General features: G+C 38.3%; 1 long non-coding RNA gene across 2 annotated transcripts; it reads left to right on the forward strand.

Annotated features, from left to right (window-relative positions):
• Positions 1-2,821: 2,821 nt before the first annotated feature.
• LOC121899296 lies at positions 2,822-5,285 on the forward strand. 2 transcript variants are annotated; one of them, XR_006096674.1, is made up of 5 exons: positions 2,822-2,956; positions 3,216-3,327; positions 3,437-3,526; positions 3,699-3,766; positions 4,787-5,285. It is a non-coding gene; the product is annotated as an uncharacterized LOC121899296 (long non-coding RNA). The 2 variants fall into 2 exon arrangements; XR_006096673.1 differs by having other exon boundaries at positions 3,699-5,285.
• The last annotated feature ends 6,639 nt before the right edge of the window (positions 5,286-11,924 follow it).

Below are 11,924 nucleotides of genomic sequence, written 5' to 3' on the forward strand. Positions count from 1 at the left end.
ATGGAAGCCAATCTGGATGAGCACATCAAAGATGCCAAGGGAGTATGGCTAGACAATCATACACTGCCACAATGGCTCCTGATGCAGCTCCTGGGATTTTTAGTATGTAATTGTCACTGTAGGATCCATTTTCCCATCTCTATGTCTCTCTCTGATCAAAATATAATCAAACATTATACAACAGGTAGTTCCGACCAAGCAATCTGATTGGTCAACTAGACATTTAGAATGTGCTCAAATCAGCATGACAGCACACCTAGCTGTGCTCAAATGAAAAAAGCCTAATCACTAAAAATATTACTCCGCCATTGTTTAAAACTATAGACCGTGACATCACGCTAACAACAACAGCCATTTCTGGGTTGGGTTGATTTGATTTGGAGGGATATGTGTGGGTGGCCATCTACTTTGACCTGTTGGGTTGAGAGAGAGAAAGAAAGAGGGAAGGGGGGGGGGGGGGGGGGGGGGGGGGCAGAATAACAACAATCATAACAACAATCATAACAACAATGTCAATGACACAGCAGCAGCCAGGGAAGGATGCCAACAGGACTGTGAAGGACCGCGAAGGCTCGGCCCAGAACCCAGGGTTTCCGGCGAGATGAGACAGCACAAAAAAAACTCCGGGGAAGAAGCAAAGTTAGTGACATGCATTGATGTTACATGAATGCATACAGATGGAGAGGAGGAGGAGGAGAGAGGAGCTCAGTGCATCATGGGAAATCTCCCAGCAGTCTAGGCCTATAGCAGCATAACTAAGGGCTGATCCAAGGTGAGCCTGGTCGGCCCTAACTATAAGCTTTATCAGAAAGGAAAGTTTTAAGCCTACTCTTAAACATAGAGAGGGTGTTTGCACCCCGGACCGAATGTGGAAGATGGTTCCACAGGAGAGGAGCCTGATAGCTGAAGGCTCTGCCTCCCATTCTACTTTTAAAGACTGTAGGAACCACCAGTAAGCCTGCATACTGGGAGCGCAGTGTTCTAGTGGGATAATACGGTACTATGAGCTCTTCAAGGTATGATGGTGCCTGAACATTAAGGGCTTTGTAAGTTAGGAGAAGGATTTTAAATTCTATTCTAGATTTTACAGGAAGCCAATGTAGCAAAGCTAAAATGGGAGAAATGTGATCTCTTTTTCTAGTTTTAGTCAGTACATGTGCACCTACATTTTGGACCAGCTGGAGAGTCTTTAGAGACTTGTTAGGGCAGCCTGATAATAAGGAATTGCAATAATCCAGCCTAGAAGTAACAAATGCGTGGACTAGTTTTTCTGCATCTTTTTGGGACAGGATGTGCCTGATTTTTGCGATATTACGTAAGTGAAAAAAGGCAGTCCTTGAGATTTGATTTATGTGGGAGTTAAAGGACATATCCTGATCAAAAATAACTCCTAGATTCCTGACGGTGGTGCTGGAGGCCAGGGTAATGCCATCCAGAGTAGCTATATCATTAGATAATGTGTTTCTAAGGTGTTTAGAGCCAAGCACAAAAACTTCAAAAACTTTAATAGTAGAAAATTGCAGGTCATCCAGGTCTTTATGTCCTTAAGGCACGCTTGGAGTTTGTTTAACTGATTGGTTTCATCAGGCTTCATTGATAAATATAATTGGGTATCATCTGCATAACAATGAAAATTTATGGAGTGTTTCCTAATAATATTACCTAAAGGAAGCATATACAAGGTGAATAGAATTGGTCCAAGTCCAGAACCTTGTGGAACTCCATGTCTAACTCTTGCCTTCATGGAGGATTCATCATTAACATGTACAAACTGAAATCGGTCTGATAAATAGGACTTAAACCAGTTTAATGCAGTTCCCTTAATGCCAATTAAATGTTCCAGTCTCTGCAAAAGGATTTGATGGTCAATTGTGTCGAATGCAGCACTAAGATCTAACAGGACAAGTATAGAGACAAATCCTTTGGCCGATGCAGTTAGGAGGTCATTTGTGACTTTCACCAGTGCTGTCTCTGTGCTATGATGCGCTTTAAATCCTGACTGAAAATCCTTAAATAAACTATTGTTATGTAGAAAGTCACATAACTGATTAGACACTGCTTTCTCAAGGATCTTAGAGAGAAATGGAAGGTTAGATATAGGTCTATAATTGGCTAAAATGCCTGAATCAAGAGTAGGCTTCTTAAGAAGAGGTTTAATTACAGCTACTTTAAAGGACTGTGGTACATAGCCTGTTACTAAAGACAAATTGATCATATCTAGTAATGAAGCACTAACTAAGGGTAAGGCTTCCTTAAGCAACCTAGTTGGGATGGGGTCTAAAAGACAGGTTGATGGTTTAGCTGAACAAATCATTGAAATTAGTTCAGAAAAGTCGACTGGAGAAAAACAGTCCAAATATGTGTCAGGATTTACAGCTGTTTCTAAGGTGCCTGTGTTTGGGGAGAGAACGGTGCCTATATTCAACCATTTGGTCATTATTGCTGAGTTCATGAATGACCTTGATGCTTTGGTGATAATACAAGTATGACTTATCTTAGAGATAATACTGTCTCAGCATCTTTTGCCTTTTTCTCAAAATAAAAAATATGCCTGGCAGCCTTTAATCATCTCGCACAGAAAACCAAAATGCTACACCACAGATTAGCTTTCTTGCTAACTCCCTGGGAACTGTCTCTTATTGACATAACGTTATCTTTGCACACTCACTGGCACATTTGTTTGATCACAGAAAAGCAGTTTCCACTACATCAGCCCTAAAAATAAGTAATTACTAACAGAAATCATATAATTCTTATGATCAACATTATATTCAGTATGATAATTATCATAATTCGGGCTCTATTTTGCATCTTTAAGGTCATTGGGCATACAATGTGCCAGATTAAACAAGTCAGGAGGGAGTTAAAGGAGACAAGTTTCCAACCGCCAACAGAGAGGGCAGATGTGGTGCCAATGATGTTCCCATGACACTCTGCCACAGTTTGTAGTGCCAAGGTAACATGGCATGTTGAATATTTAATTTAATAATAATTGTGCAAGCTTCAGTGTCTACACATTTGGAGACCAGACGGTTATACATATAATAGAATGAAAAAAAGTAACCACATTTTGCAAGTGATACTGAAATTAATTTTTAATTATTTTATTAGACAAAATGACTGTTTATGGTTACAAAGCTATAGTTTTACAAAAAAAACATTGATCAGTCCACATCTTGAATCTTAAAATCCATTTATACCTACTATTAATCTAGACCATCCTTGACCACATTGAGTGACCCATGGAGTTGTTGGATGATGAAAAGGAGTACTCTGTGGCTGTCAAAAGTCAAGTTACAGAGTACCTATGTCAGTTCATGGAGACAGGTAATTGTCCTCCTTTCTTTTCTTTTTTTTTAAACTGCAATTGTCATTGTGATGCTATGTTAGCAATAACCAGCAAGGGGCAAAGACATAAAAGGTGTTCCCTTTCCAGTCACTTTAAAGAGGAAATGAAATGCTAGAGCAGGGGTCGGCAACCTGTGGCCTCGCTTGCCCGTGGTGACACACAAGGCCATTAACACGGGTGCGTGGTGCAATTCAATAAAAAAATATTTTTTAATATAGAGTAATTTTTTGATTAAAAAAACAATTTTAATATAAAATATAACCTAATGGTGAACTAAACAAATCATTTGTATTAAAGTAATACTAAAGATATATTTATTATCGACTAACCATGAGCATTTCTATTACAGGTCGTACACCGGCTTCCTGTCCCTGCATCTGTCTGGTCACTATGACAATTACCAGATTTTTCTGCACAGTGAGAGCAGTGCATTGCGACAAATGACACCAGTTTTGGGTTGATTTAGTTAGTAGTATGTTAGCAGTTATGGTTATGCTAATCTGCAGCACAAGGCAACAGCCTATTCTTTTTCATGATTGGGGCATTTTAATAAGCATACCATACCAGTGGTACTCGGGCTCAGTCAACTGGGGAACCACATGGACAATACATTTTTCAAAGAGCTACATTACAAAAGCCCTGTTCCTCAATCATACCAACATATATTTTAAAAATGATTTACCAGAAATGAAGAGACCTGTTTGTTGAAATATTCCGTCAAAGGTGTTTCCCCTCGAGGTAGGCCTATTGTGTGCACAAGCTAGTTGCTATCGCAGTAGTTGCCATCTCAGTAGTGGCTACTCGCAGTGGCAATGTTAGCACCACCTAGTGGCAGAACCCCAAGCTTAAGGTGACAGTGAGTCAGATAGCTGCTGCAGCCAATCAGCACTTGAATCTGAGCCTAGCTGCAAGCAACCGGGTAATCACACAAACCAAGTTACTCACCCAGCTTCTGGAAAACTGTATGTTTGTTAAGAGTGTCTACCACAAGAGGCTTTTATGGTATTATTGAAGCACTTTGATTGCTACAAGGCCATAGACTATAACAAGTTATCTTGAATAGACAGTATTGATCTGTTCTCCCTCTAACAAAAGGAAAATAAATGGGAGGTTTCAGTAATAGCTGCTGTTTAAAATGCTTTTACATGAAATGTACATTTGTGTTTGTCAGAATGTGTACATTTCATGAACAGTTCTTTTCTTTAAAGTGTGAGCAGGCCATGGTGTGGAGTACTTTGGTGTGGCGCAGCTTATGTTGTCGGTGCATGGGCCTGACAGTAGGAGCTTAATTTCGAGCAAAAGTGTGCACAGTTAGTGGTAGGGCATGAATTTGATTTGTTTTGTTTTTACAATAAAATGGTTATATAGTCATCTTTTAAATGCTTTGCTGAAAATGTTTAAATCTTAAACCCCATATTTTTTTACTAATTACACTAGCATTGAAAGGTTTTGGAGAGATGTGTCCTGCACTTGCTGGAGGATGAGAGACACCTGGACCCCAGCAACAGTACCCATTGATTGTGCTGCCAGCATATGTTCCTGCTACAGCTTCAACACAGCCTCAACATGTTCAGTGACTGCTGGGACAACCATCCATTAAGGACTGAACAGAACATGACTCCAAACCAGATGTGGGCAATGGGAGAACTGCAAAATCCCATTCATGATCCCAATGATGATTTTTGGGATGTCTTCAATTCAGGTTATGGCTTAGGTCAAGTGTGACTATTATTAATAACAATAGAATGACTTAACCTATAGCCTACACAATAATAGTTTAGATATATACTGGAACATAGAAATATCAGCATGTATCATATCAATGTATGTCACAGTATGTAGGAATACGTGGATATAGGAATATGTAATATATGTAATATGTAAATAGATATGTAGAGAAATTTCTACGTAGTACCTATATATACATATATAACAGCATATTAAAACAGAAGTATAGTATTAAGAATAAAAACAATATAAGTGTGCTTTCTTGTTATTGTTACACAGACATTAGAGGTCCCCTAAATTGACTGGGGAGGTCAGGTGAGGAACACTCAGGGGTAGAGTCCTCTGAATGACCACCAGATGGAACACCTAAAGGCGACCATTGACCCAGTGTTACCGGTGGATGTACTTGACAGGGACATTTACTTGAAAACTTACAGTTGGTGGATCCTGTCAATATCTGGATCCTACCAAATAAAATGTGATAATCTTTTTTTTAAAAATTTTATCCTAAGAATACAATGTTTCTAAACAATTACATATTATTTATGCTACCAAAAATAAAAGAATAACTTGCTTATGTAACATAACCCCTATATTTATGTATTATATATTGTGCATTATAACATACTCCTTACTATTACCACCTGTAAGACTCTTACACATGATACTTTAGCATAACTGCCATTGAAAGTTTTGGTTGTTAGTGTGTAACGGCAATAGCCAGTCGAATGGGACATGACACTGGGTGTGTGCCAGTTGATTGGAAAACACTTCTCCATATACAACTATTATAGTAAATATCCTGTCAAAATTAGCATAGGTAATTAATAACATTGTTAATGTTACACTAATGAATTGAGATAGTAGACTCAGTGTCATGTTTTAGAAAAGATGTTTATTCTGAAAGAATAAATGAAAAATAAAAAGGATGAGTTGGCTGGCCCTCAGTGGCTGTACAGGACTAATGAAGATAACTGCCAACTGATTATACATATAGAAAACACCAATTATGCTAAAAACAAAAAAATGGACTGGATGATTACAATAAACGCAATGGTAAGTAAAACAAATGACACAAGTTATCTCTTGGTTGGATGGGTATGAATTCTGGTTCTTCTTAATCATATTTACAGTGTATAAATCCTGCACCCTGCATTCACTCCCCCAATCCACAACATGAATGTTTACCGTCGCCATGGCAACAGATGCCATTTTAGTAGCTAAAGTTAATTTAGCTTAATCTACATATTTACAATAAGCAATAAAATTACAATACGACATTTCTAAAAAAAACAACTATCAACACCAGCGGCCATACTATCAAAGTCTTTGACCAGGCTCAGTGTTTCCCATATAATAGTACAGGCCTGGCGGGCCACAAGGCCAACGAGAACCCCCGCCAGGCCCAAAAATATTTTTTGAAATGCCAAAAATAACACCAAATATCCATTTATTCGGAAATCAATAGCGTCTGGGAGCCTCTGAGTAGCGCTGTTTCGAAACGCGAGTCAACATCTGTGTCGTTGCCTAGGAAACTGCAGGTAGGGCAACTCCTTTTAAGGAATAGGGCAGTACGTGAGCAAGTGAGTGGTTAAGCAAGAGAGTGAGTGTCAGAAAAGTGACGGTGAATGTGAGCAGAGCAGAGGAAAAGGTTAGGAGTAAGGCCGTATTCAGACCAAATCAGGCGGTGCGGCGTTCAGCTGCAGGGTCGAGCGGAGGTGTGTGGGAGTGTGGATGTGTTTTTTTGTCCTCTGGAACGTAACCACTGTGAAACAATCAGAAAATAATGTTTTTTGATCTGATTCAATGGCATTCTCGCTACCAGTGCCCCGAAGTTAGCAATGATGGGTTATATATGTATATATATATACACATACATACATATATACACACACACACACACACACACACACATATATAGCCTGTATTATATATATATATATATATAATTTTATTTATTTATTTATTTTTTCAATTTGTGGAATTTGTTTGTGTATTTGCAAATCTGTTTTATATTTGCAAAATATTTTCGGTAGTTAACAAATCTTTTTTTGTATTTGTGGAAGGTGTTTTATATTCACAGATTACACATTTACACACAGATTGTCATTCTGTTCACACAAATAATATTGAGACAAATCTATCGCTATAGTGACAAAGGAAAAGCATTGTACACACAAGATAAGATATTTAGGAACGATTATCATGAGTTGTATTTTTTGTGACTACACACTGTCTCCCACACACACAAATACTGGCACCATTTCTAAACATTTGCTTTGGGTGTGTATTTTGTAAAGTCATTTGTAACTCCCCCAGTATTAGCGGGGACACGTGGAGTGAGAATCACAGGAGGAAAGCCTGTCTTGCAGTGACAGCACTTTTCAACACAATAAAAGCTCTGTGCAAGATGCCAAAATGCATGGCTGCATAATGTGTCTTCATTTTAAACTGGGGAGAAATGTATAGGAAGAGTGGAAATATGGGAGAAGAATGTCTTTCTGGTGTCAATGAGGATTTTATTTTTTCTCCTTATGGAAGAAGGACTGCTCCATGCAATTCTGCACGAGCTGGGCACTAATTAAATTCACTGGCTGGCTCCTTCCTCCTATTACATCTATTATTTCTTAACCTTGAAATTGTTGCTCTCCATCACCTTCCTGTGGCACAAATAGAACTAAAATTAAATACCACACAAACACACGCATTCACAAAGTTTGTGCAAGATGACCCAAGAACTGTATCAATTGAATGCATGTGTTTCCTTGTAATGCGTGACTTGCTAGTGTTAAAACTATCAACTCTCTCTCACACACATAAGCACACACTTGATTAATACATTATGAATTCATGATTGATTTAGTTTAGACTGAAACTTTATCCTCTAATTGCGTGAGCAAACTCTGAAAGTCATTTCATTTTTTAGACCAATACTAAATTGACTCCATTGTCATAATTATGTTGGACTTTTACAAAGCTTTGCTTTGTTGTGAATAAAACTATCAATGCAGTCACCTTGCCATTCTCACCAATCAATGGGAATCTTTGAAAATGTGCTCTTTTTGATATATTTGAGAGAGGTATGCATTGCCAGATAATAAGCAGCACTGAAGGAGAAAGAGTTTGTTTCAGAGACAGAGTATGAGTCAATTGTTTGCATTCAAATCCATTTACATTGTCTATTTGTTTGCCTCTGTGTGACTCATCACTTTATTGTGGTGAAGGGGTTTGTATGTCTCTGTGACCCTGGGGGTTCTGTTGTCATGGCAGTAGTTCCTGGAAGAGTCTCCAACAGGAAATTACAGGTAATCAGGTAAGGGGCCAGAATTAGAGTATGTGTCTGTAGTTGACACAGGCTTTGTAAAAGACTGTACAGTACAGTATGTTCCAACATTTCCTATGGTCATGAGCTTTGGGTAAACTGAAACACTGAGAACATACAAGTGGCTGTATTGACCAGTAGAACAGCTGCTTATATTGGCTGAGTTGTTTTAGAAATCTGAGCAGGATACATCTCAGTGGAGGTATTCCAGGCACGTCCAAGTGGGGGAGACAGACCCAGAACACCCATAACATGCTGAAGGGATTGCACATTCCATTTGGCCTGGGAATGTATTGGGATGACCCAGGTCTTCCTGTGTTATAACCTAAAACTGACACAAAAACTGGAAACTTGTTCTCAGGTGTGTAGCTGTGGGTGGGCCTGGGCCCAGTTGGCAGTCATGCCCACCCAATGAGAAGGCTGGATCATCCAGTGTATAGCAGATAGTAGATAATGAATACTGTGTCAATTATTTGACTACGCAACCAATAAAAATGAAGCAATTCTTGTTTATTGCTTCTTGTTTACTATATGATGAAGTTGATAGGTCGGATTTTTTGAGTGGCAGCACATTTCGCAAATACCAGATTTTGAGCAGCCCCTCCTCTTTCACTCAGTGTACATCATGCCATCATGTCTTGTAATCATCAAAAGTAAGCTAATTTACAATGTCAGACTGTAGTAGCCTATTGCCTATTTCAGTATTATTGTTTATTGGGTATAGTTTTGTTGGGTGTACAATTGGATGCTGATGTTGCTGTGTCTGCCATCTGTTTGTGTGTGTGTGTGTGTGTGTGTGTGTGTGCACATGCATGTGTGTGGTTTATGTGGCCGCCGAGCCAGGCTGTGTGATGCTGTTTATGCTCCTGTTGGTGCCTGTAACATTACCTCCGATGATGTATAAGGCCTATTTTGGTTAATATATATGTTTCAGAACCTATTAAATATGATTGGTCTTGGACAGGCTAGGCCCACCTGATTTTCTCTGTGCCCACCCACACTGTGATTTCTGCCCACGCTACTGCTTGTTCTCCTGCAGCTCCATTATATAGCTGCATCAAGTGGAGCGCTCATTTCCACAGGAACGTTTGTGAGTTGTTAGGTGTGTTATGTTAGACTAACTTTACAGTTGATTTCAAATAACAGTTAAGTCGAGGTCCATCTCACAATTACAACCCACTTCTCCTCTGACCTTACTTGATCCATTAACAGCTTAAAGGTGACAAATAATGCACATTTACCTGTCTATTTTATTTGGGGTTCTACTGGAATATCTTTCCTCCTCTTTTCTCTTCAAATTTACAGTTAGAAAAAACTCCTTATTTAACTCATATTGGCTTTTTATGCAGCCTCTCAGTTCAGCCTCTGAATTGAGAAGCTGCAACAACTATAGTAGCAGGATTTCACAGTTCTTTCTTGTTCTTTACTTGAAATGTCAATTTCTCAAATACATCCATACATGTTCAAGCTGTGATCCAATCCGAAATATGAGAGTGGACAATGCAAACAGCACATGGAACAACCTTAGCAACAACTTTAGCAGCCAAGGCTACAGAGCAGACTGGCATGCATGGCACAGTGGAAAAAAATGTCCCATACAAAGCATTGAACAGAAGCATTGCTACATACGTTAACTAAGTTTTGGCATAGATATCCATCATAACAATATATGAATAACAGAAAAATCACAAAAAGCATAATATGTTCATTTTAACATTTTGAAATAGAAGTAAATACTTTTGTGTATACTGTTTGCTACAGTATGTGAGCTACATCTATAGCCAGTAGCTGTCTCAAGAAGTACACTTTGACTTTTATCAAATTATGTGACAGATACAACATATACTCACATCCTGTACATATAGGTAAACATGGGCACCTGGTTATGTTTTAAAATGGGGGAGAAAAAAAAATCAGAGTAAAAAAAAGTTAAAAAAAAAAAAAAAAAAAGTAAAAAGTAATTTGAAACAAATTTCCTGCATTTCTACACCACTTTACCCCTTGGATTAAGTAAAGAAACAGCCACCTGGACTGGTCCAGATAAGTTAGATTGAGGGTGCTATGAAAATCGAGAATGCATCAAGAACAGCCATCTTCAAGGTCAAACAAGGACAAACAATTTATAGAAATGAAATAGTCTTACAACACATTACAATATGATTTGGATAATTAAACCTGGTTAAACAATGTTAAATCTGAGGGTTGCTATTCTCAATACTCACAAGGCTAACTTCAAAGTCTAACAATTGCAACAAAGTACAAACAATTTGAATTAATCAAATGGCCTTACAACAACATGTAATTCTAATCCCACCTGTTTATTTTACACACAAGTTCTAGTGGTAGCTATTCTCAATAGCACCACTAGCTGATGTAGTTGAAATGTTATTCAGGAATGAATAATCATAACTTCAAAAGCAGATCATTTTAACCTACACTATCTCAAATCAAGTACTATTTTAATGCACAACTCAGAGGGTGAGTTTTCAAGACTCAAAAGGGCCATTTTAGTCAAGACTAGACCTTGAAACCACCCCTGTAAACTGTACGAGAAAACTAGAGAATAATCATAATAATGAAAGGACAGCGCAGAGCAGCTGGATGAAAGGAAAGATCATTGCATGGAGAGGTGCATCCTCATAATTAAAAATAATTCCACCCAAAGTCTGACTAAAACTGAAACTTAAGCAAAGTAGTCTGTAGAAGTCTAAATAAGTCACTTTCCACCACTGAACATTTGACTGTTTGTTAATTCAGACCAGTGGTGGCTGGTGACTCAAAAATTGGGGAAGACAGGAGGAAAACAAACCTACAGCATCATGTTATTTTACACTTGTTGGTTACTTATCTCTACTTTCTTATGTTCTTCAGTTATGTTATGTTCTTTTTAGGGTTGTGCCCAAATACAAATACATTGTTTGGCAAAGCACAAATAGTGTTTTTTTTTTTTACGAATACTTGTTTCATAAACATATTTTAAACATTATTTGTTTTTGGGAAGAAAAAAAAAAACATGTCAAATACCAGTGTGCAGGTCGGTTACATCGCTATCTCAGTCTCTCTCCTTTCCTGCGCTGTTACGTCTATCAGCAGGTTTCAACGAGGGGAGTCACATCCACCTGCTACATGACGCACATTTCCTAATTTGGACATCACTCCCGGAGTTGGGGGTGTTCCCCAGAGATAAAGCTGAGCTTGCACGCAAAGTGCTCACAAGGGATTCTCCATAACCTGTTGTTCCCCTTCTCCTTTCCTCAAAGTTAGGTTGTAAAAAATAATAAATAAATGAAAAGTGCAAAGCAAGGATCACCTTTGAAGTTTTAAAACACCATACATAAACATAATTCATAGCATAACCTGTTGAATTAAAGCAACCCATATTGAAAAAGAATGTAACATGGAATCTTACAACAAACTGCATCATACTATATCATTGACAATGATCAGCCCTGGACTGGTTCACGGCTGTCATTTTACCAACAAAGTTAAACAAAGTTAACCTAAAATTTTTACTATACAACTTCT

Source organism: Thunnus maccoyii, chromosome 6, assembly GCF_910596095.1.
Source record: "Thunnus maccoyii chromosome 6, fThuMac1.1, whole genome shotgun sequence".
In the NCBI taxonomy this organism is placed as follows: domain Eukaryota; kingdom Metazoa; phylum Chordata; class Actinopteri; order Scombriformes; family Scombridae; genus Thunnus; species Thunnus maccoyii.